At 31.5% G+C, this 21270-nt stretch overlaps 1 protein-coding gene across 1 annotated transcript in view; it reads right to left on the minus strand.

The window, feature by feature from the left end:
• The window catches only part of LOC148176949 (potassium channel subfamily K member 18), a 236832-nt gene that overhangs the window by 126488 nt on the left and 89074 nt on the right, over nucleotides 1-21270 (minus strand). The window contains exon 3 of the mRNA XM_088032666.1: nucleotides 14365-14403. The gene's annotated coding sequence lies outside the window, so the exon portion shown is untranslated. The remainder of the gene's footprint in view (nucleotides 1-14364; nucleotides 14404-21270) is intronic.

Genomic DNA, 21270 nt, shown 5'->3' on the forward strand with positions numbered 1-21270 from the left:
TTTTAAAATAGGAAATAGGGAGAATTCACATTTTTGAATTTTGACGAAAATCGATAGTTTTCATGTCGTATAATATGATGTTGCTAGTGGAAAAATTGCAAAAAAATTGCTTATAACCTTTTAAGGTAGTATGGTCGACGTTAACCGTTTTTCTAGGATTTTGATAAAACTTTGCAAAAGTTTAGAATAAAGGTACACTAGTACCCAAAATTATAGATCGATCTACCCTACAGTTTTCGAGAAAATCGAAGTTAAAGTGTCATAAAAATACATGTAAAAAGTTAGTTTTTGCCGTTAAAATTTTAACGCCTCCTAAGATTTTTATAAAAATCTCCCATAATATTGTCTAGATGTTGAGAAAACACTCAGCATTTGCAAAATAAATTTTTACCGTACAGTTTTTTCTTAAAATGATAAAGAAATCCGAAAGTGACACTTCAACAGCCGACATATCAATGTGGCAACGTTGCCTGGTTGTCGCAAACGTATTTTGCAAATTAGAAGTAAGTTTCTTTATCAACTTCGCAATCTGCACTAGTTGTCCTCCAATAAACGTCTCTATCGCATTTTCCAGAAAATGTTCACAATCTTTTGTCAATAACTGATTTTTTGAACTGCGGCAAGCACTCAAACTTTTATCTTCTCTAATTTGTAGGTTATATTTAACAGCTCGCAGCGTTGCCAATACTACAACTGTCATGAAAGGTCTGAAGTTAGCAACATTCAAAAAGTATCCGCAACAAACTTCAGCTCAATTTGTCTCGACCATGCTACCATGTTTTTAAAAGTCCGATTCAAGCGAGATTGAAAAACATACCTATCAGCGAGGCTAGCTTTGTGATGTCACATCTCAGCTTCGCCCTTAGCAGAGTCGTGCGTTTGTACAAGGTGTTTATAAATGTTTCTAGCATCAAGGGTGGCTATGAAATGTCAAAGAAATTTGCTGCTTATTACAAATGCGGGTTTAGATTTTTCAACTGACATTTGTAATTAACCTCAATCATGGAGCAATGTAAGTTTTGAAAACAAACTGTTCTAGTTGTGGTTTGAAACCTAAAATTCATAAACTTGGACATAAAACCGTAACTGAAAAGTCGTTGGCGTAAGTGACATTATAAATCATTTTCAGGATAGTTATATTCACTATGAAAACAAAGCGGCAAAGTAATGCATGACAGGAATTCCAGAGCCATCTTTGATTCTAGAAATATTTATGAACACCTTGTACTACTCGAATTCGATTGCCGTCTTTATATTTAAAAATGGGGTTGAAACAGTAGTGTTTTGTGCCAGGATGTAAAATTGCTAGTATTAATGCACCCGAAAAAATATTTATAACAGTTCCTTAAGACAATAAGAAGAAAAAAAATGCTTTTCGGCCGCGAGATGTTCGATGTCTGACGTTTCTATAAAGTGTAATATTTTAAATTTATTGTAATTAATTATATTATTACCCATGGTACATGCAGGTATTACATTTTTTGATTAACTTTAACTCTAGTCCACATGCTACATACGCTGCCTTCATTTATTAAAGTGTTTTATACAAACTTAAAAACAATGAATTTTTTGCTTAAACTGAAGACTTTTATTATATCCGAAACAACTGCCACTTGTACATTTTCTCAAAGACTTGAAGCGTTAGTGGTTTTAATAAAAAAATTCTTTTGGTCTAACGAAAAAACTATTCGAAGAAATTTACCGATTTAATTGCAACTTTCATTCTATAGAATAGTCTACAGTATGTCCCCAGATTGAGTTTGCAAAAGTAAAAAAAACTTTATTTTTAGTTTTACAAATGAATCACAACGGAATAATAGTTTTTGCTTAAGTCAAAATAAATAAATCTTTAATTAAAACATTAATGTTATCAGACTGTGTTCCTAAAATCGTAAAAAACAAAAACTAACAAAGAACTTTTTTATTTTTAATTTTGCAACAAATGCCAAAAGAATAAAATTTTTTCCTTAATTTAAACCAATTTTAACTATCCGATTAACCCACCAGCTCTTTCAGCACATAGTTCAATAGTTCTAACTCGTAATTCCACTGTTTCGAATTTTATAAATTATTGTTTCGGATGCAACTGCATTTATTATCCGATTTTTTAACACTTACTCATTATTGGGTAAATTTTCCTTTAATCTTTAATGCACTATGTGATATTTTAAATCCACTGCCTGCTAGTAGGTCGCGATGTGAGAATTATAAGGATCTAAGTGGTTTTTTGCGAAAATTTAAATTGTTTGTTTTGCGATTTTTTTAAACATTTATAAAGTATAAAAGTATAAAGTATAAAAAAGAAGTAAGTTAAAACTTTAACAAGTCAAAATGATATTAATAGATCTTGACATTTTTTTAAACAAAAACCTAATAAATTATAGGGATATCACTAATAACATGAACACTGATCAATTTAATGCAACTGTTAGTTAGAACCTTATAGTTCTCAGGTCGCGAGGTATGTACTTACCTACGATTAGAAAATGTAATAAATAAAAATATGAAAAAATTGATTTTAAGAGTACAAACTAATAATTTTGAAATTTTAATTGCAGATTTATCTGTTTTGAATTAAGCAAAAGTTTTTTTTTCCTCTTTTGAACTCAATCCGGAGACATACTGTATAGTGGATTGTATAGAAATTAAAAATTAAAAAAGCAACAAAAGCTTTGGATCAGTTATTGTTATTAATTTGGTCTGATTATAAAAAATCCAATACAGTAAACCACCTATTTAATTTCTACCAAATTATTGAATTATAAATTTTCTTGCGAATACGAGAGTATACTCTCCACGATTCTTTTCCGAATATAGAAAAAAAAATAGATAGTTAATGCTATTATACATATAAATAAAATTCAATCAAATCAGAATAGATTAAAATCTTAAAAACATATTTTTTCTACAAAGGTGTCATGAGAGAGAAAGAAATAATAAATCTGACTGTGTTTTCGTAAAAATTATCGTTAAATGCGGTAAATGAGATAAATGCGCCCGCCGACCGAGAATGATGCAGAGCAAAAATGTGAATAAACGTGCAGTCTGAAAGTAGACCGGTTGAATAAGAAACAATATAATAATTATAATTGTATTTCTCGTGGATAATAAAAATCCAACCATTGTTTGTAAACTGACATATCAAGTTAAAGAAAGATGTAGACACTTTCACCGCAACAAAGTTCGGATTTCTTGATTAAAAATCCCATATCATTTGCACATCTACGTGTCTCAAATGTTGTGTGTCGGCTTTTTGAAATTCCGTTCCCATTGTGTATAAATTCTCTTGCAAAAACAACCATCAATTGGTGGTGGTGTTAAACAAATTCTATTAGTGGGCGGAGTGTGCAGCTGAGATGTGACGTCAAACCAATGAAAAAGTGTTTTAGCTCCCGCCTGAATATTTAAATTTCTTTAGCTAATTTTGCAAAATCCGCCATGTATTTTCAAAATTTTTTGCACCACTGCGTTGTTTGAACAATATTCTACAAAATTTGGTACAGAAATATATAGGTTACATTTTTTGCATTCTCCCTATTGTAACGTTCATTTCGAATTTCCCGCGATATTCGGGATAAAGTCATCAATAAAAAAAAACTCGGACGTGCTAAAAGTCTGTGATACGCATGAATAAACTTATCCCATAAAATAAAAGAATAGGGAAGAGCAAATAAAAGTGTCCATTCTTATTTATTTGAGCGAGTTGGAAACTTTCCCTTTGCTTTTATTAAACACGTACAAAGAACGTAAAGTTTTTCTCGAAGAATAAATGGATTTGCATCCCAGACCCTAAGTACTAATGCAAAAGTTTGCGCCTATAACAATACACTCGGATGACGTCCCGTTCACTACATCATTAATTTCAATACAACGAAAAGCGTCAAATTAATGCGCAAATTTCCCAAGAAAAATCGTTCCATTGTTGGTTTGAAGCGAATGCGATGCGTCAACACCTTTGAATTTTAATGTGGACATACTATAAATAAAATGAAAGAGGACTCTGGAGGACACCCTCATGAGCCGCGCTCTAATATCATCTTTTATAAAGCGGGCTATGAATTCATTAAGCTCCGTATACACGGCGCTAATGACGTATCTGATGGTCAAACACAATTTTTTTTCCTCGATCCACCTGCAAATTTGTGTCGAGCTCCTTCCTAATAAGCTGAAACGCCGCCACCGCAACCGCCGCCGATGTTATCGCATGCGGAAGATTCTATCAAGTAAATTGAGCCCGGCTGGGAGTCGAGAGGGCTGTGGAAAGTAGTAACTTGATCGTGTCATTAGCGCCAAGGTAACTAGAGCGTTTCGACCTAAATCTAATCTAATTCAGAGACGAAAACAAAAGTTCAAACATCTGTCACTAGATTAGCGGAAATACGAGGATGCGTACGCTCGATAAAGCATCGGTTTTCCAATTCACGACGGGAAAATCAGGCGAAAACTAGTTTTTAGTTTTAATTGGAGTCACAACGTAAGCTGCTTTCAAGACTGACGTATTAGGGCTAATTTTGTTCAAACTACTACAGTTTGGTTAAATTTCGTTCAATATGAACCAACATACGCTACTTTGGTTAAATTAAGTCCAATGGTTAATCAGATTTAACTAGCCAAGTTTGGCAGAACTTGGTTTGTTATAACCGAGTTGTCTCAGGTTAGACTGATTTAAGCCAATTTTTTAATAATTTACTGCAATTCAGTTTAAACTGAAGCTGAAATACGGCACAGTTTAATTTGGTCCAATTATTCAAATTATTTCGTCCGATGTAATACAGGGTGTCTATAAATGTTTGTCCATCAAATCACCTTTGAAAAACAATTGAATTTTGCCGCCTCTTAATAATCTGATACAATACTATTCGTCGATCTGTCAAATTGTTTGCGTTTTGGCGGTTTAAAAGTTATTCGTTGTTTTTCATCTTGTTTTTGGGTTTCACACGAGATTACTTGTTGTTAAAACCATTAAAACAGTCTTTTTTAAGACTACAGTATTATTCAATAACTAGCGAAGGTAAATATTCATCGGCATAATTACTTGAAAATCCTAACCTTAAAAAAATTTTTTTAGATGGTTTGGACTATTGAGAACGATAAGTTTATAATAAAGTCTTATTATCGCAATGGAACTTTTCAAGACGGGGAGTGGATTTATTCAATTCTCGCCTGTGAACAGAGTTTCGGAATAAGTTTCCTGATCTTCAAGTGGAAGATTCTGTTTTGCGAAGACACATTGGCAATGTAGTGAATCGTTTTTCTGGAACCGGAAGTGTGCACAAGGGCAAATCATCAGGACGGCCAAGTGTTAGTGCTGAGGACGTGGAAACTGTTCGACAAACAATGGAAGAACAACCACGAACATCCATGCGAAAATTAGCTCTACAAATGCACATGCCATGCTCAACTTGTCACAAAATTGTTAAGAAAAGACTGAAATTACATCCCTATAAAATCACTAGTGTACAAGAGTTGCGTCCTCCAGATTATGAAGCCCGTGTGCAGTATTGTCAGTGGTTTTTAAACAATTTAAATAATGACGATTTGTTGGATTTAACTTTCTTTAGTGATGAAGCCTGGTTCCATTTATCGGGATATGTGAATTCACAAAATTTTAGAATTTGGAGGGCTGAAAATCCTCATGAATTTGTGGAAACACCGTTACACCCAATTAAAGTGGGCGTCTGGGTAGCAGTTTCTCGCAGACGATTAATTTTAATTTTTTTTCATAACACTCTCAATGCAACGAGATATCAAGAAGAAATTTTAGATATGTTTTTTCCGCAGTTACATGATGATGAACTCAATGCTGGTTATTTTCAACAAGACGGAGCTACAGCTCATACTGCAGGAACAAGCCTTAATCATTTGCAACAATATTTTGATAACCGAATAATAAGCAGAGGAACAGATATTCCATGGCCATCACGTTCACCAGATCTTACTCCACTGGATTTCTCTATATTTGGATATTTGAAAGATAGAGTTTTTCAGCGCAGGATGGAAACTCTGGATGAATTGATGCAAGAAATTCGAATCCAATGTGATACGATTGATCAACAGATGCTTCAAAACATTTTTGAAAATAAAAAGAAAAGAGTTCGAGCATGTTTGCAGCAAAATGGAAGACATTTCCAAATGTTTTTATGAAATCAGAATGTGATGTTTTTAAATAAATGTTTAATTATTACGTAGTTCAGTTTTCACTATTTCATTTTACATGTTAAATGTGAACCCAACGGGTCTTAGGAAAAAATGAACAATTGTCAATGTGACAGCCGCTCAAAATGTAGCACGTGTAATAATTTTTGAAGCGGCAAAATTTAATTAAAATCATTCTGACAGTTAAGTCATGACCAACTTGATGGACAAACATTTATAGACACCCTGTAGTTTTTGCTAATTGAGATTTTAGTTCAGATTGATGAATATATTTACAATGTTTAATTCTAACCCGTTTAATAATAAAATACTTGATTCAATTTTATTTAGTCAAAATTTACGAATTCGACGAATGTCTATTAAATTAATTAAGTGAATTTTTAATTGGGACAAATTAAGTAGCTTGAATAGATAATTATATGTCTAATTTCACGTAAATTTAGCCTGCTTTAGAAATATTTATGCGCGTTTTCCAAATCAGTCAATTTCACTAATTTTTATAGTTTGTCTGATTTAACTTGGTAAAAAACAATAGAGTGCTAAATTTGTAATTTTTTAAATTAGTAAATAATAATTTAATTTTTACTAGAAACTCCAATTTTATTAAAATAAATAAACTAATTCTGATTGCCATTAGAATAAGACAAATTATTACTTTTTTATCTACAACCGTCGAATAATGCGCTTATAACATGTTCGCTTTTAGACAAATAATGATGGCTATAATTTATTATTAGGTCCGATCCAATAATAAAATTCGTCGGGTCTGACTAGCCAATATCCGTTTAGTAATGACCATTGTTCAACGGTTTTTCAAAAGGGGCGAAGCGAGGCGAAGTGAATGATAAAAAGAAATGTCAATTGATATTTTGCCAATCATTCCACTCTGTTAATTTTTGTGTTTTGCTTTTTAATACACCTTCTGAACAAAGCACATGTTAAAATTTCATACAAAAATAAGTTGAAAATGTTTACACGTGTTCCGTTCTCTGAAAAAATTAAATTAGTCAGTCAAAGAATTTAGTTAATTTTATTTTTCTATTTAGTTAATTTTGTGGGTTCTACACAAAATACTCCGACATTTTATTCATTTTATTAAATGATCATAGATACAGCATAGTGTTACATTCGCATGTTGTGGTCTTTATTTATTCGGTTGATTTACTGCACTCGCTCGCAAACTCGCTCGTGTCGCAAACATTAGCCTTGTGAATAATGGGCTTCATAACAGGCTTCATATAATAATATACTATAATATAAACGAAGCAACAGCCTAATTTTCTGATTAGATTAATTAACTTGTGAGTTAATCATTTGCAGCATATTTAAGAGTCACTATACAATGGATTTTCAAATTAATTTGTTAAGTAAGCATAAATTAGAAATAAGCAAGACAAACTACATTTGAATAGTAAAATAACATAATCTAATTCAACTGAAATCGATTTAATTATAAAAAGTTACGTTAACCTAAAATAAATCCAACTGAAATTTGAGATAAATTTTACTAAATGTAAAGTAATGGGATTTCATTAAATTAATTTCTATTGGGATGAATTATAAAAAGTAATGCAAAGTATGAAAAAATAAGCAACACAAGTTAAATCTTAATATTTCATCAAAATATTTAATTATTAAAAAAAAATAAAAAATTAATAAAATTAGAATAAATTAGGAAAAGTAAATGTAAACATGAATTTCTAAATAGGTAGTTCCGTAGACGGAATTTGGTAAAAAATAGTAAAATCAATTAAACTTAATTAGAGACTCTGGTAGGATTAGTTTATCGACATTTGGGTGCGATTTTGTTTCTCAAAACGATAAATATCTACAATGATAAAATATAGTCGCCTTTGTATTTTTTCTTGTCACTTATCACATCGTCTCGAATCAGTCAGAAACAAAATTCCACCCTTCACCTCCGTGCATCAAGTGAATTTAAAAATTAGTCTACATAGCAAATCAATTAATTAGAAAAATTAGTCCAGACTTATAGCACAGTACTATTTGTCTATGAAATGAATAGATTTGTAATTAAACAATAAAACAAACATAAACAAAAATAATCACAATCGGTAATTAAATTTAAATTAATTAGCAAAATTAAATAACAATTTTAACTTTAATTTCAAGAATAATCTTTTTTTACTAATTCTATGTATTACAAAAACTGCAAAGTACAATTTCTTTTAATAAAAATGGAAACAATTACTTAGACAAATTAGTCCTGAACTATACTTTAGGTGCGAAACAAATTCATAATAAATGACACCACAAAAAAATTAAAATAGCAAAATTAGTTTAAATAGACGAGTTTTGGTAAAAATTAGTACAATTAAGAGTCGATTCAGAGTTAGTAATTGACGTTTTTTTTAGTGCGTCAAGTGCATGTAAAACTTTCTTAACAGAGAAAATTGACATTAATTACTTAGAATAATTAGTTCTGGTTTATAGCACAGTATTTTTTTCTAAGGAATGGATAAACCTGTAATTAAATTAAACAAACATAAACAAGAACTAACCACAATCAAATTGAACCGGTAGTAAAATTAAAATTAATTAGCAAAATTAAACCACCAGTTAGATCTTTTTTATAAAATCTACTACAAAAACTGGGAAGCGTAGTTTCTATAATTACAACTAAAATTAATTACTTAGTCCGGAAGCACATTTATTGAGCAAATCAAATTTATAATTCATAATAAATGCGAGTTCAAATAAAAAAACGCCTTGAATTTAATTGAAATGGATTAAAAAAATTAAACATTCTAGGTACTTCAACAGTACGGAATTTGGTCAAAATTAGTATAGAATCGATAAAATTTAATTATGAGGTAACGGAATTAATTATGAATTAGGGTAAAATTGTTGTTACATTAAAGAATGTGATTTTTTTTCAAAACAAATCTGTTTGCAAAAATCCTACATGTAAACTGTAAACTACCTACAATCAAATTAATTTGCATTAATTGTTTTAACAAATTAGTTCAAAGTTGGACTGAATGTTAAAAGAAAACACTGACAAAAACGAGTACAGCCTGTTAGATATTTACATAACAAGTACGGAAAGTGACCAATTTCGCACGAGTGTAAAAGTAGATGCACGAGGCGCCAGCCGAGTGCAAGAAAGACACTTTCCGACGAGTTATGTACACTATTTTTCCTACGACCTTTCATCATCAGGAAGAAACCATAAGTTTCGACAATAGTTCATTTCTTATCTATTCTAAATGCCATTTTTCTACAACCTCATAAAAAAGTGACGTATTTCACATATTTAGATGATTTATGTTTTTGTACATCCATTTCCGAAAGTAAAAGTCACTAGTGTGATATGAATATATCCGCACAGACCTGTCAAAACTGATTTGTCAAAAACGACCTAACCAACTCATTTTTACCATTATGCATGTTGTTTTAGAGTGAATCGTCTAGATATTTGAGACAAAAATTCAGAAGTTACATTTGTATTTGAAAATAACTGTCAATTTTGACAGGTCAGTGCGGATATATTCATATCACACTAGTGACTTTTACTTTCGGAAATGGATGTACGAAAACATCAACTTTCGGAGTCATTTAACCGTGTGGAAAATGTCACTTTCATATGGGATCGTAGGAAAAAAAATTATCACTTCTTCCGACAAAACTATTTTTTTTAATTACTTTACTTAAATTAAGCCTCAACTTGATTATTTAAATCGCCAAAATACTAATAAAGCGTGAGTTTAGTCTATTTGAAATAAAATTAGTGTTGGTGCCAGACTAATTTTCCTAATTAGAGCAGTTAACAACTAGCCACTGTTTGTATCCAAATTAACTAAATTACTCCAAAATTAGAAACGACCCCTCACATTTCCAATTCTCTGGTTTTCGCTCTTTTTATGCACCGCGAGACAAGACGACCTGAATATACATCCAGTCTAGTGCCCTTCACAATAGCCCAGTGTCCAGTTTCGCTGAGTGCACTTTGCACTGTATTTTTTGCTAGATTTCCTAGATTTTGTCTCTGACAGCCGAGCGGAAGTGTTGATCGATTACTAACGTGAAGGATAAAAGTTATTGCCTGCTCGAAATTAATATTGCTGAAAAGAAAAAAAATGAGCTCCGACTAAAATAGGATCAAAGTGCTATTTTTCACGGCACATAAAAGACACTACAGTTAATATCGATCAGAAAATTTGATAGATTGCTGGGGAAAACTACTTTCATGGTCGAATTTGTAGTATGCTTTTCATACTGCAGTCATCTAAAATGACAATTAGACGGCAGTTAACGTTTCGTGACGAAATTAATATCAACATAAAAGCACTATAAAAACATGTACAGTACTCTCGTGAAAAGCTCACAGCGAAAGCTCGCACCTTTTTCCGGCGCTTGCACTGTAAATAACTATTTCAATTCTGTTAAAAACCGCGCAAATAAAACATTAGATCTGTTGCATGATTCATGGTAAAACCTCTTGTATCTTGTTATTCAAGGGCGTGAAGGACCGCTTTATCGATTCGAAATTCAAATTGCGTTGACGAATGAAAATCATCATCTTCCAAGGGTTCTTGTATTAAATCGAGTTATTCTAGGACAATAACAAAACCTCTAGCGCTTCCATTGGATGTAATTCAATATAAGTAATCCGCTAACTTTGACTCATTTATCAATTCTAATTGGCCGCCGCGTATTCCGAATTGAATCATTATGGAGATATTTTCAGAGAGGGTGTAAATAAATCGTACTTTATGTTCTTCATTCTTTGTTGAATTTAGTTTTATTCTATTAAAGGACTAGCGCGTTTCATTTCCAATTAAATTACTCTTCGAAAAACAACCCGAGATAAATTACTTCATAATTCCATTAATTGCTTTACAGTATCAGATTTTGTTTATTCGGAGCACCTGCAAAAAACTCTAATTTAATTATGCAACCCACAAAAAAAAACAAACTTTCGCAAAAAATGTGTGTATTAAAACACAGTTATTTGTTATGAAATTGGGAATTCACGGCCTTTTAAAGGCCATAAAATACGTGCGTTAAAAGGGCAGGGACGCAGATGTCAGCAATGACAAAATAAGAGCCTTAATTAGTGTCAAGCGGAAAGAAAAATGATTATGAAAAATTTATTTGTTAATCGAGTCGACGGTGGAGTATCATTTAGTCAAGTAGGCGCTGGTAAATTGTAGACATGATTAAAACACGATTTGGCTAAATTTAGTCTGGTTCGAATAAAGTTCAAACGGGTGCGATTAAATTAAATTAGTCATTTAATGGAGCTAAATTAAACGAATTTTCGAATTGTACTAAATTCTAAAATAGAACGGTTTAGGTGTTTATAATTGTTTATAAATGTGGCTATGAAATGTCAAAGAAATTTGCCGCTCATTAGAAATATGGGTTTAGATTTTTCAACTGACAGTTGCAGTTAACCTCAAACATGAAGCAAATTTAAGTTTTGAGAAATAAACTGTTCCAGTTGTGGTTTAAAACCTGAAAATCAAAAACTTGAACACAAAACTGCAACTGAAACGTTATTGACCTAAGTAACATTGTAAATAATTTTCAAGATAGCTAAATCCACGATGAAAACAAAACGGCAAAATATTGCACGGCAGGAATTCCAGAGCCACCCTTGATGCTAGAAACATTTATAAACACCTTGTAGTGATTCAAAACATTCTATTAAATTCGACTAAATCAAAGCCCAATTGGTTTGAATAAACATAAATTTAACGTCAATGTTCATTGTAGATTACTTAAGTCATTGATCTATTGCTCATCAATGAAAATTATCAAAACGCCTCAGAAACACTTTTTGTGTGTTTTTGAGGCGTTTTGACTTTGGTCGATGAGATGATGAAATGAGATTTGAAAAAATTAAAAAAATAGTAGCTAATAAAAATAGAAAAAAATATTAATAAATAAGCAATACGAAATAAATCTCAATATTTTACTAAATTGCAGGTTACAAAATAATATACTTAACCAAATTAGCCAATTTTGACTACTTTATGTTTAATTAAAAAATGAAATGTTCTGCTTGAATTAAACAAAATTTGGTAAAATTAGTGTGCTCTAGAATGACCTAGATTCATTATAACCATTTCCAAAAAATGCGTGTAATTTATTTGAAATCATTCTTTCAAATTAGTAATTAATTAAGTTTTGTTCCACGCTCGTTAGCTTGTTATTTTACAACTAATAAAATTAACTAAATCTGATTTCAATACGCTGATTTTGAAATTATGTAATTAATCAACTTAATAAGCTTCAATTTTATTACTTAATTATTATTATTCGAAGTACAAAGGAACGTAGATTGGAGTACAATCGCGATAGTGGATTAATTAGGTTCTGTAAATTGGTGGCATCCAAATTAATTTGGTAATTCCGTAGAAATTAGGGCTAGTAAGTAAGTTCAATCGCGTTGAAATAAGCGACGAAATAATTCCTTAATTAGCCTAGTTCTATAATTTAATTAGTCTAGTTCTATAAATCGGATGTATTCAAATTAATTTGTAAATTATATAGAAAATAGAACCAGCTGAGTACAATGCGGTTGTGGAAGAGATGGACTAATTCTCTTACTAGGTTAATTAGGTTTAGCAAGTTGGTGGTATCCAAACTAATTTGTTAATAATGTAGAAATTTGGGCTAGATTCGCGATGATGGAAGCGACAAAATGTACTAATTTTCTAATTAGCGAAATTAAGTTCAGTAAATCGGTAGTATCCAAAGTAAATTTGTTAATTACTTATAATCAAAATTTAAAAGATTGAATAAGTAAGCAAGACAAAAATATAATTTTGTGGACTTATGTAATTATGTTAATTCAATTGTAAAAAAAACATAAATATCGATATTAATTTGACAAAACAGAATCAATTTTAATTTAAAAAAATAGACTAAATTTTGAAAACAGTTAAATATACCGAATTTAAACAAATGCATGATCTAAGACCACAAATTTGACTAAAATTTGATTGAAACATAATTTTTCTAGTTCACTTAAGGCGCTTTGATACGATCACATTTTTTCTCAAATTTTACGAATAAAAATTTGACAATTTATTTTCAAACAAATATTCTCGAGGCAAACAACGAAAATGGGGAAAATAATTTTGCAAAAATATTTGCAAACAAATTTTAAAACATGTTTTAAAAATTCACAATTCTGCGCCAAGTAAAAAGAATAAACCCCCAAACCGCCGATTTTGGAGGTTTTAGCAAACAGGAAACATTTTTCTGCATTAATTTTGTAACAAATCTTGAAGATCAATTTGACAAAAGTTTTCTGTAATCGTGTCTTTAGATAGAATTTGCTAAAAATTAGTAAAATTGTAATTGTGGTCTACTAATTAAGATAAATCAGTTGTGACAACACAAGGTCAGAAAAAAAAATATTGCAGCTATTCTTCCCTGAGCCCAAAATTGAAAACCAAAACGAAATTTGTGCTTTTTAACTAAGAGAGATGTTTTCTTTTATAAACGATCAAACTCTGTTTGGATTAACTTTTTATTACAATTTCATTGTTAGACATTTCAATTCTTACAGTTAATGACATTTTGTATTAAAAAAAGGACAAAAAGTGCTTTAAACCAAATTTTCTAAACTTTTAAAAACATCATTTCTTGGCTTTGTAGAAAATTTTTCAATGTTGCAACATTGGAAAGTTCTTAGAATTAGTTGCTGAAAAGGACATGGTACTTCCACTCATAAGAGTTTTTTATCACCCTGTATACTTTTTTTTAAAGTGCATTAAGCGGATATAAAAATTAGTCTATAAAAAAAATATTTAAAATACTTAGATAAATCAATCCTCGCTTACAACACAGGACTTGTAATTAAATTAGACAAACTTAAACAAAAATTCACATTAATTTAAATCAGAAGCCAAATGAGAAATAATTATCACAATTAAACAACTGTATTACTAACAGTGTCAACTCAATCGATGAAATCCAATACGAAAATTGCCCAGTACGATCAAATAATTTTCCATTACGGCAACTGAAATTAATTACTTAGACAAATTAGTCCGAAACTAGGCTTGTGTGCAAAACGAATTCATAATTCCTAATAAATGCGTCGCTTGTGAGTTCAATTAAAGGAAGACACTGACAAGTATAATCAAATTAAAACCCGTAAAATTAATTAATCAATTAATTCAACGCCGGCACGTTTCGTGATTATTAATAAAATGATGAAAAACTTACTTTTCCGCAGGATTGACAAGACAAGTCTCAAATGACCACCTGAAACAAAAATTCGGTTTAAGATGACTGTTGGCTGCAAATAAAAAATAAACAACGTCATGAATTCCTGAAAACTCCCTTATAACTCAGCTATAGTTAGCAAATTTTAGCTATGCATGGCATATGAAGGTATAAAATAATAAAAATCTTTCTGTCTGAAACGGCCCTGTGAGACTCATAGTTTTTCTTCCAGTAACAGTATTGTACAACATTTATTCGGAAATTCCCCAAGCAAACTCTTAAATCGACATATTTCCCTAAATTAGAAAAAATCGGGACGCCTCGCTTTCAGAATAAAATGAAAGCGATTTCACGTCTTGTCAACAGCCGAAAATTGATAAATCCGTGATTTATCGAGAACGAAGGAAATCGGATTCTGGCGTCATTACCTCTAAGATTATCAATATTCTATTTACAATTTGATTTTTAATATCGCGCACAAAGGAAACGGTCTAATATGAAGAGAAGCGGAATTTGATGCGCTTTGAAACAAACTGAATTTATCGTGACACAATTTATATTTGCAACAGTGCAATAAAGTGCAAATTAAACTTGTGGCCAGGTATTCTCCAATTTGCATGTACTGCGAAAATTAATCTGTTAAGAGGATGCTCCGCCATTGTGTGTTAATAAATTGGTCATTTGCAAGTTGTACCATATTTGCTAGGATTAACAAACGATTGATTAAGTGTGCGGTTGGACGAGAAAATTGGGTTGCGCTCTAAAGTGCCGAAATTTGTTACAAGTTTAGTGATGCATCCACTATACTCTCATGCACTTGCCACTTTGTTAACCAACTCCGCCGGTTTTTGCGAGTGCGTGGTATGTGAAAATTTGCATTTTCCCCGCGTGGAAATCAATACGCTGTTATTTTTAGGGTAATTAAAAATGGTTTAAATTTCCGCTATTTTTAATGTTAACCCAGTAATGGACATTTTGTTATTATAAGGCGGTTTGCGGAGGTAATTTATTTTTGGAAGGTTTCAGCGTCCAAAATTAGAGGATACTGAAATCGGATCTGGACAAATATATTTATGGATTCCCAAAGAATCGTCGTAAAATTGTGCAGTTTTAGTGTTGTTTTCAGATCGGGACTGTATTGTTCATAAAGCAGAGCAGAATGAAATGTTGCATTCTTGGCAGCAATAGAAATCGAATGGATTATAAAGTCAGCAAATTTATTCTGAAATTTTCTGTATAGCAAAGATTCCGAGGTTTTAAGATGGTCAGAATTCCTTTAAAATTCAGATATCCTGAAACATTTTATTATTCTCAAAAGTAGACGGATATTCTCATTTAATTTTCTTCAGAGATTCTTCACAATTTTTAACTTTTTCAAGGATTTTTAAATATTTCCCATGGATTTGAGTTAAAAAAATTAAAGATTTGTAAAAGTCTTGGAGATTTTCTAGATTCTCTGAGATATTCTTTTGTCAAAAAAAACATTTTTGCAATGTTATCATTGGTATTAACTTTGTCACTAAGCGCTAAGTGTCAAAATTGCATTAAAGCCAAAAAAAAATTGGTCCGCCCTAGATGAAACATTTTATTGTTGAAACTTTGTTACTTATTTATTAGAAGAAGAAGTTTTTTGAAAAAAGTTTATAAAGACTTAAATTTTCTACATTTTTTGAAATGCCTTAAAATTCGGCACATTGCTAACAAATTTTTAAAAATTCTATGAAACTCGTAAAAATTCGAGTGGGTCTCAAAGAATTACGATTCTTAAAAATGCTTCCGATTATGAAATATTTTCAAATTTTAAAAATTTTGAAAAATTTTCACATATCGTGAGATTCTCAGAAATTCTCCGATTCGGAGAAATAAGTTGCTAAAATTCTTCGAGCTGCTTCTTCATCTTAAATTTACTGAAAGATAAATATTCTTATATAAATATCAAAGCTACTAAGAGATTCCTTTAGATTCGCTGCAAAACTGCAGATTCTAATTCTTAAATTTTAAAAACATCTTAAAATTCATTCAGTTTCTTAAATTTTTTCTAGGATTTCTAAATCTTCTTCAGGGACTTTCAAAAAAACTAAAAAGTTCATCTAGATTCATTTAAATATGTACTTAAAAAAATTACTCAAAAATTCTCACAAGTTTATTTTTAATTTTAAAGGTTCTCAAACATCGCATTAAAAGCGGTTTAATAATCTCAAATATTTTTAGAGATTCGTGGAAATTCTCAGTATTTTTAGAAGTATAGTTTATCCAGTGAGAAATTGGGATATTTCGACAGTTGACATATAGGTTGGTAGCAAATTATGCTACAAAATACACTAAAAACACTAAATTCCTACGCGAAATGGGTTGACAGGGTTGTCAGTAATTGGGGTTACTTTGTTATTTTAAATTTCGCGCGTATGGAACACTTTTTATTGCGTAGATTTAGTGACTTTTCTGTTATTCAAACTCTCACCGTACTATAGGCACGTATAGTATAAATATAGGTGTCCGGAAAGTCGCACACTACCGAGATACAGTATCATTGAACAATGCCATAGATCACAGGAAACAGGTTAAAAAATCCATGTCTTTAACTTTTCGAGATATGATGGATTAAAGAGTAAAAGTTTAAAGCCAAAATTAACGATTTCTGTGCAATAATTTGACGTTCAAATGAATTTGTTACTAAAAGGACATTTTGCGCAAAAACAATGCAAATATATAATGCAATGTTGCCATTTTCCTAATTTTATTTTGGTCTTACTGCAAAAACAGAGAGTGTGTAATTTTTTTTAACATTTTTTTATTGCTCTACTGACAACTGTATGTATACAGGGTCCGGCAACACTTGTGTCCACCCCCAAAATCGTCTTTAATTTTAAAGTTACAATTTTGAGAATTTCTAGAAGCTCTAGAAGCTGATGCAAAAATTTGCTTTTTATCATGGTTTGGTTGGCGTCGCGACGCCTAAGAAGTATAATTTTTAGCAATTTTTGAGTTTTTGCGGAAATATTCGCGAATTCAATTTTTTTTTCAACATAACTGTGATACAAATATCTGAGTTTTTATTTTAAATCTAATGCAAATTGTGTTTAAAATTTGCGAAAAAAACGCTGTTTTATCAAGTTAGTCTTCAAAATTATGACAGCGCAGCGGCAAACTACGTTTACACCAAAATTTCAGAAGTCACTTCATTCACTCTTATTAAGGTTAATTTTGATTAACACGGGCATGTTGCACTTTATGGACACTAGAAATCGTTAATTAACATCGACAAAGCCACAATTTCACCAAGTAAGACTTTTGTTACAATCTAAAGCGAGCCAAAGGATAGATGTCATTAGTGACACAAGATGTTCACAGATGGGTGTAAACGTAGTTCCCAATTTTGACGTAATGAAATTGGAAACTAACTTGATAAAACAGCATTTTTTTTCTCAAATTTTGAAGACAATTTGCATTGAATTTAAAATAACAACTGAGATATTTTTAACACATTTATGTTGAAAAAAGATTAAATTAGGGATTGATATCACAAACCCTCACAATTAACTAAAAATGACATTTTTGAGGCGTCGCGACGCCAAAACTATCAGTGATAAAAAACAAATTTTTGCGTCAGCTTCTAGAGCTGTGTCAACTATGAGCGCATGCAAATTTTCAAATTTTTATCTTTAAAATTAAAGACGATTTTGGGGGTGGACACAAGTGTTGCCGGACCCTGTATAAAACATCAAGTTTTATAAAACTCTAATTAAAACACGAATCCAGGATTGTAACGCGAGTTCTTTGAAGTTTTATAAAACACGTTTTTAAGCCGTTTCTTCTATTTAGCATATTAAAAATAATTTTTATTTAATTTTTCTAGTTGTTAAGATAACGAAATTATTAATGCAGCACATGGCAGATGTGGAAATAGTTTATTAACGCATTCAAATCGAAAGCAAGCTGCGAAAAGGTAATTTTTGACGCACAATTGTAGACGTGGTTGATAAGACGTCGTGTGCGAAACATCCATTTCGCACGAGTCAGAAACACGATTTTTTCTACATTCGCTGCAAAATGCAATATTTGATGGTTCTGACAATTATTCAACTGAAGAGATTCAACTGTTGGAATTTGAGAAATCGGCGCGAAAATGCGTGAAATCTAAAATAAAAGTCGTTAAATCATTTATAATTGAAGATACATAGCGATTGTTTCCAATTTCAATTCGTGTCAAAGTGACTTTTTACGCACTATTATGTCACTTTTACGCACTTGGATATATAAGTACGTTGTTTCGAAATTAAAATAACAACTTTATACAGGGTGCATCTACAAAACAGTTCTGCTTTATTCTAGAAGGAGTATGAAGTATGAAAAACCAATTTTTAATTTAAAAACTGACAAGGTAAAATTAACCGCAATCCACGTACTTTTTACACCACTGGCAAAAAACGCACCTTTTTGTTCTTTTTAAATCAGTGGCGCACAAGCAAATTCATCGAAATTTTTGTGTAATTTTATCTTGAAATCAAAGAGTTTTACTAAAACTTTTTTTCTTAATAGGCTCAATTTGTGACAAGGAATTACCACATTATTTTTAAACATGCATTTCAAAAACACTTGTTTAGCTATTATAGAATTTTTGTAAGGTTCTGAAGAATCATTCAGAATCCTAAAATTTTTGAACGATAAGTAAATAAAATATACAGGGTCCGGCAACATGTCAACTATGAGCGTATGCAAATTTTCAAAATTTTATCTTTCAAATTAAAGACGATTTTGGGGGTGGACACAAGTGTTGCCGGACCCTGTACACTTAGATATAAAAGATGTTTGGGTTTTATGAAAGAGGCTTCAATTCGATTTTGGGAAGCCTTAGAACTTCAGAGATATTTTTAGATGCTTACTTAGTTAGTCCTTAGATTAAAAATGGTGGATGCGCTGGACTAGCGGTTTTCAGGGGTCAGCTGTAACGATGTTCATAGAAAATCAATTCTTGCCGTTGATTATGTTTCCCTCGATCCAAATAAAGGGTCTCTCAGAGTTAAACTCTATCTATAATGGCGCACTTGACATCGGAATTCCAAGCGTCGCCATTCAAAATCGATTAATAATTTGTTGGATTGCTTTCATAATGGGAGATCAAAAGGACACTCGGTCCGATGTTTGTGTCGTTGGCAATAATTGTTATCAACCGTCGAGTGCTTGATAATATCGTTTTGATTAACGTCTGGTACCCTTTTAGTCCGAGATTAAAAAGTTTGTGGTCCGTCACATAAATCGAACGGAACCAATTATCCCCGGATTTAATATCAATGCCGGCAGTCTGTCTTTTTTTACCCTTTGGATTGAAGGGAAAATAATAAATGACCCCGCACCAGACTGTCAGATACAGCCTCCTAAGCCGACCCTGGTATTGAACTTCGATGTCAGCCGAATTTTCGATCGAGCTAGTAGTAAAGTGATTACGTTGTCAATGAGGCGAAAATTGCCTTCTTTTGTTGGAAAATGTCACTAAACGTCGAATATATGCGAAAGAAAGGGAAAATGTATCGGAGGGATGATATAGAACGCATCTTTTCTGCCAAAGGATTTATTTAAATATGTTACGATTCGAAGGACGGCAGTCCCCTAGAGGCTTTGATCTTCATAATTCAACGAGAGTTAAAATTTTCAAATTACCCTGGCGCCTCCGCCAATTTTTTTTTCAACAACATCTTTATCAAATTTACAATTCATCCCGAACTTTATGACGGGGAAAAAACACATAAAAACCGAGTAATGTAAACACGTCCGAATTACTCGTCCTCTCATTTGTGTTTTCCTCTTTTTGTACACAATAATTTGTCACATTATTAACGTCGCATGAATTCTCCTCCTTTTCTTTCTGCCTGCACCAAACACGCAACGATCTCGCTTTCACGTTCATGGAACAATAACGACGCCTCAACGATACTTAATCCAACATTAAACTGAATTATGGAGGTTTTAATACGAATTTGGAAAAATGGGAAAAATGCTTTGACCGCTGCGGCAGTGGAAATAACCAAAATTTATGATAATCTAACCGCAAAAGGAAGCTACGACCAACGAAACTCGTTCAAGGTCGAATATATACTTTCAAGGTCACGGTTATCTTTGCTGTTTTGAAACGAAAGCTTTTTTCTCATTAAGTGTGTCGTTGTAATTACAGTCCGAAAGCACTAAATTTATCATTTAGCGACGGATCCTCTAAAGTGGCTAATAAAAGTCGCGAGTGCAAAAAATTGAAAGCTTTTTATTGTTCAACCTTTGTACTTTGAACGCGAATAAAGTCGAGTGTTCTAGTCAGCTCGAGAGCTTTACAAACTCAAAGATAATTTTTCTATCAAAGAAATTCATTTTATTGCTAGTAATGACAAGAAGTAGTTTTTATTAAAGCTGGATAACATTTGATATAGCCGGATTGGAAAAAAATTTACCTACGGCAAAAAATTGTACGGATTCGAAGTGAATGTAAAGCGATATTTCCATATCTGTCGCAAGCGAAAATTGAAAAATAATAGTAAAATTAAATTTAGTGGTTTCAATGTGAGCGTCGTAATGAACAATCAATTTCGTAGTTATGCGGATATGTTTTGATATTGGCACGAACTAATCAACACTCTGCTGTTCAGAAATGCTAAAAATTATGTGTTTTTTTGTTTCCAAATTATTCCAAGTTTCGACCTTTTCAAAATTTTGTTACAATCTGTAATTTAGTCTCGTAAATTAAAAATTAAAAGGTCAATGAAATTTAGTTTGTTATGTTATAAATTTATTCTTTTGAGTGGCAATTTTTGTAATCAAGTCTAAAATTAAAAAAAAAGATGATGTAATTACAGTACAACCTCGATTATCCGTGCCTCAGGACGGATAATAATAAAACAACACGGATAATCGAGTTGTTAA

The sequence above is a fragment of the Gnatocerus cornutus genome, chromosome 3, assembly GCF_029298725.1.
Source record: "Gnatocerus cornutus isolate USDA-ARS CGAHR chromosome 3, icGnaCorn1.1, whole genome shotgun sequence".
In the NCBI taxonomy this organism is placed as follows: Eukaryota; Metazoa; Arthropoda; class Insecta; order Coleoptera; family Tenebrionidae; genus Gnatocerus; species Gnatocerus cornutus.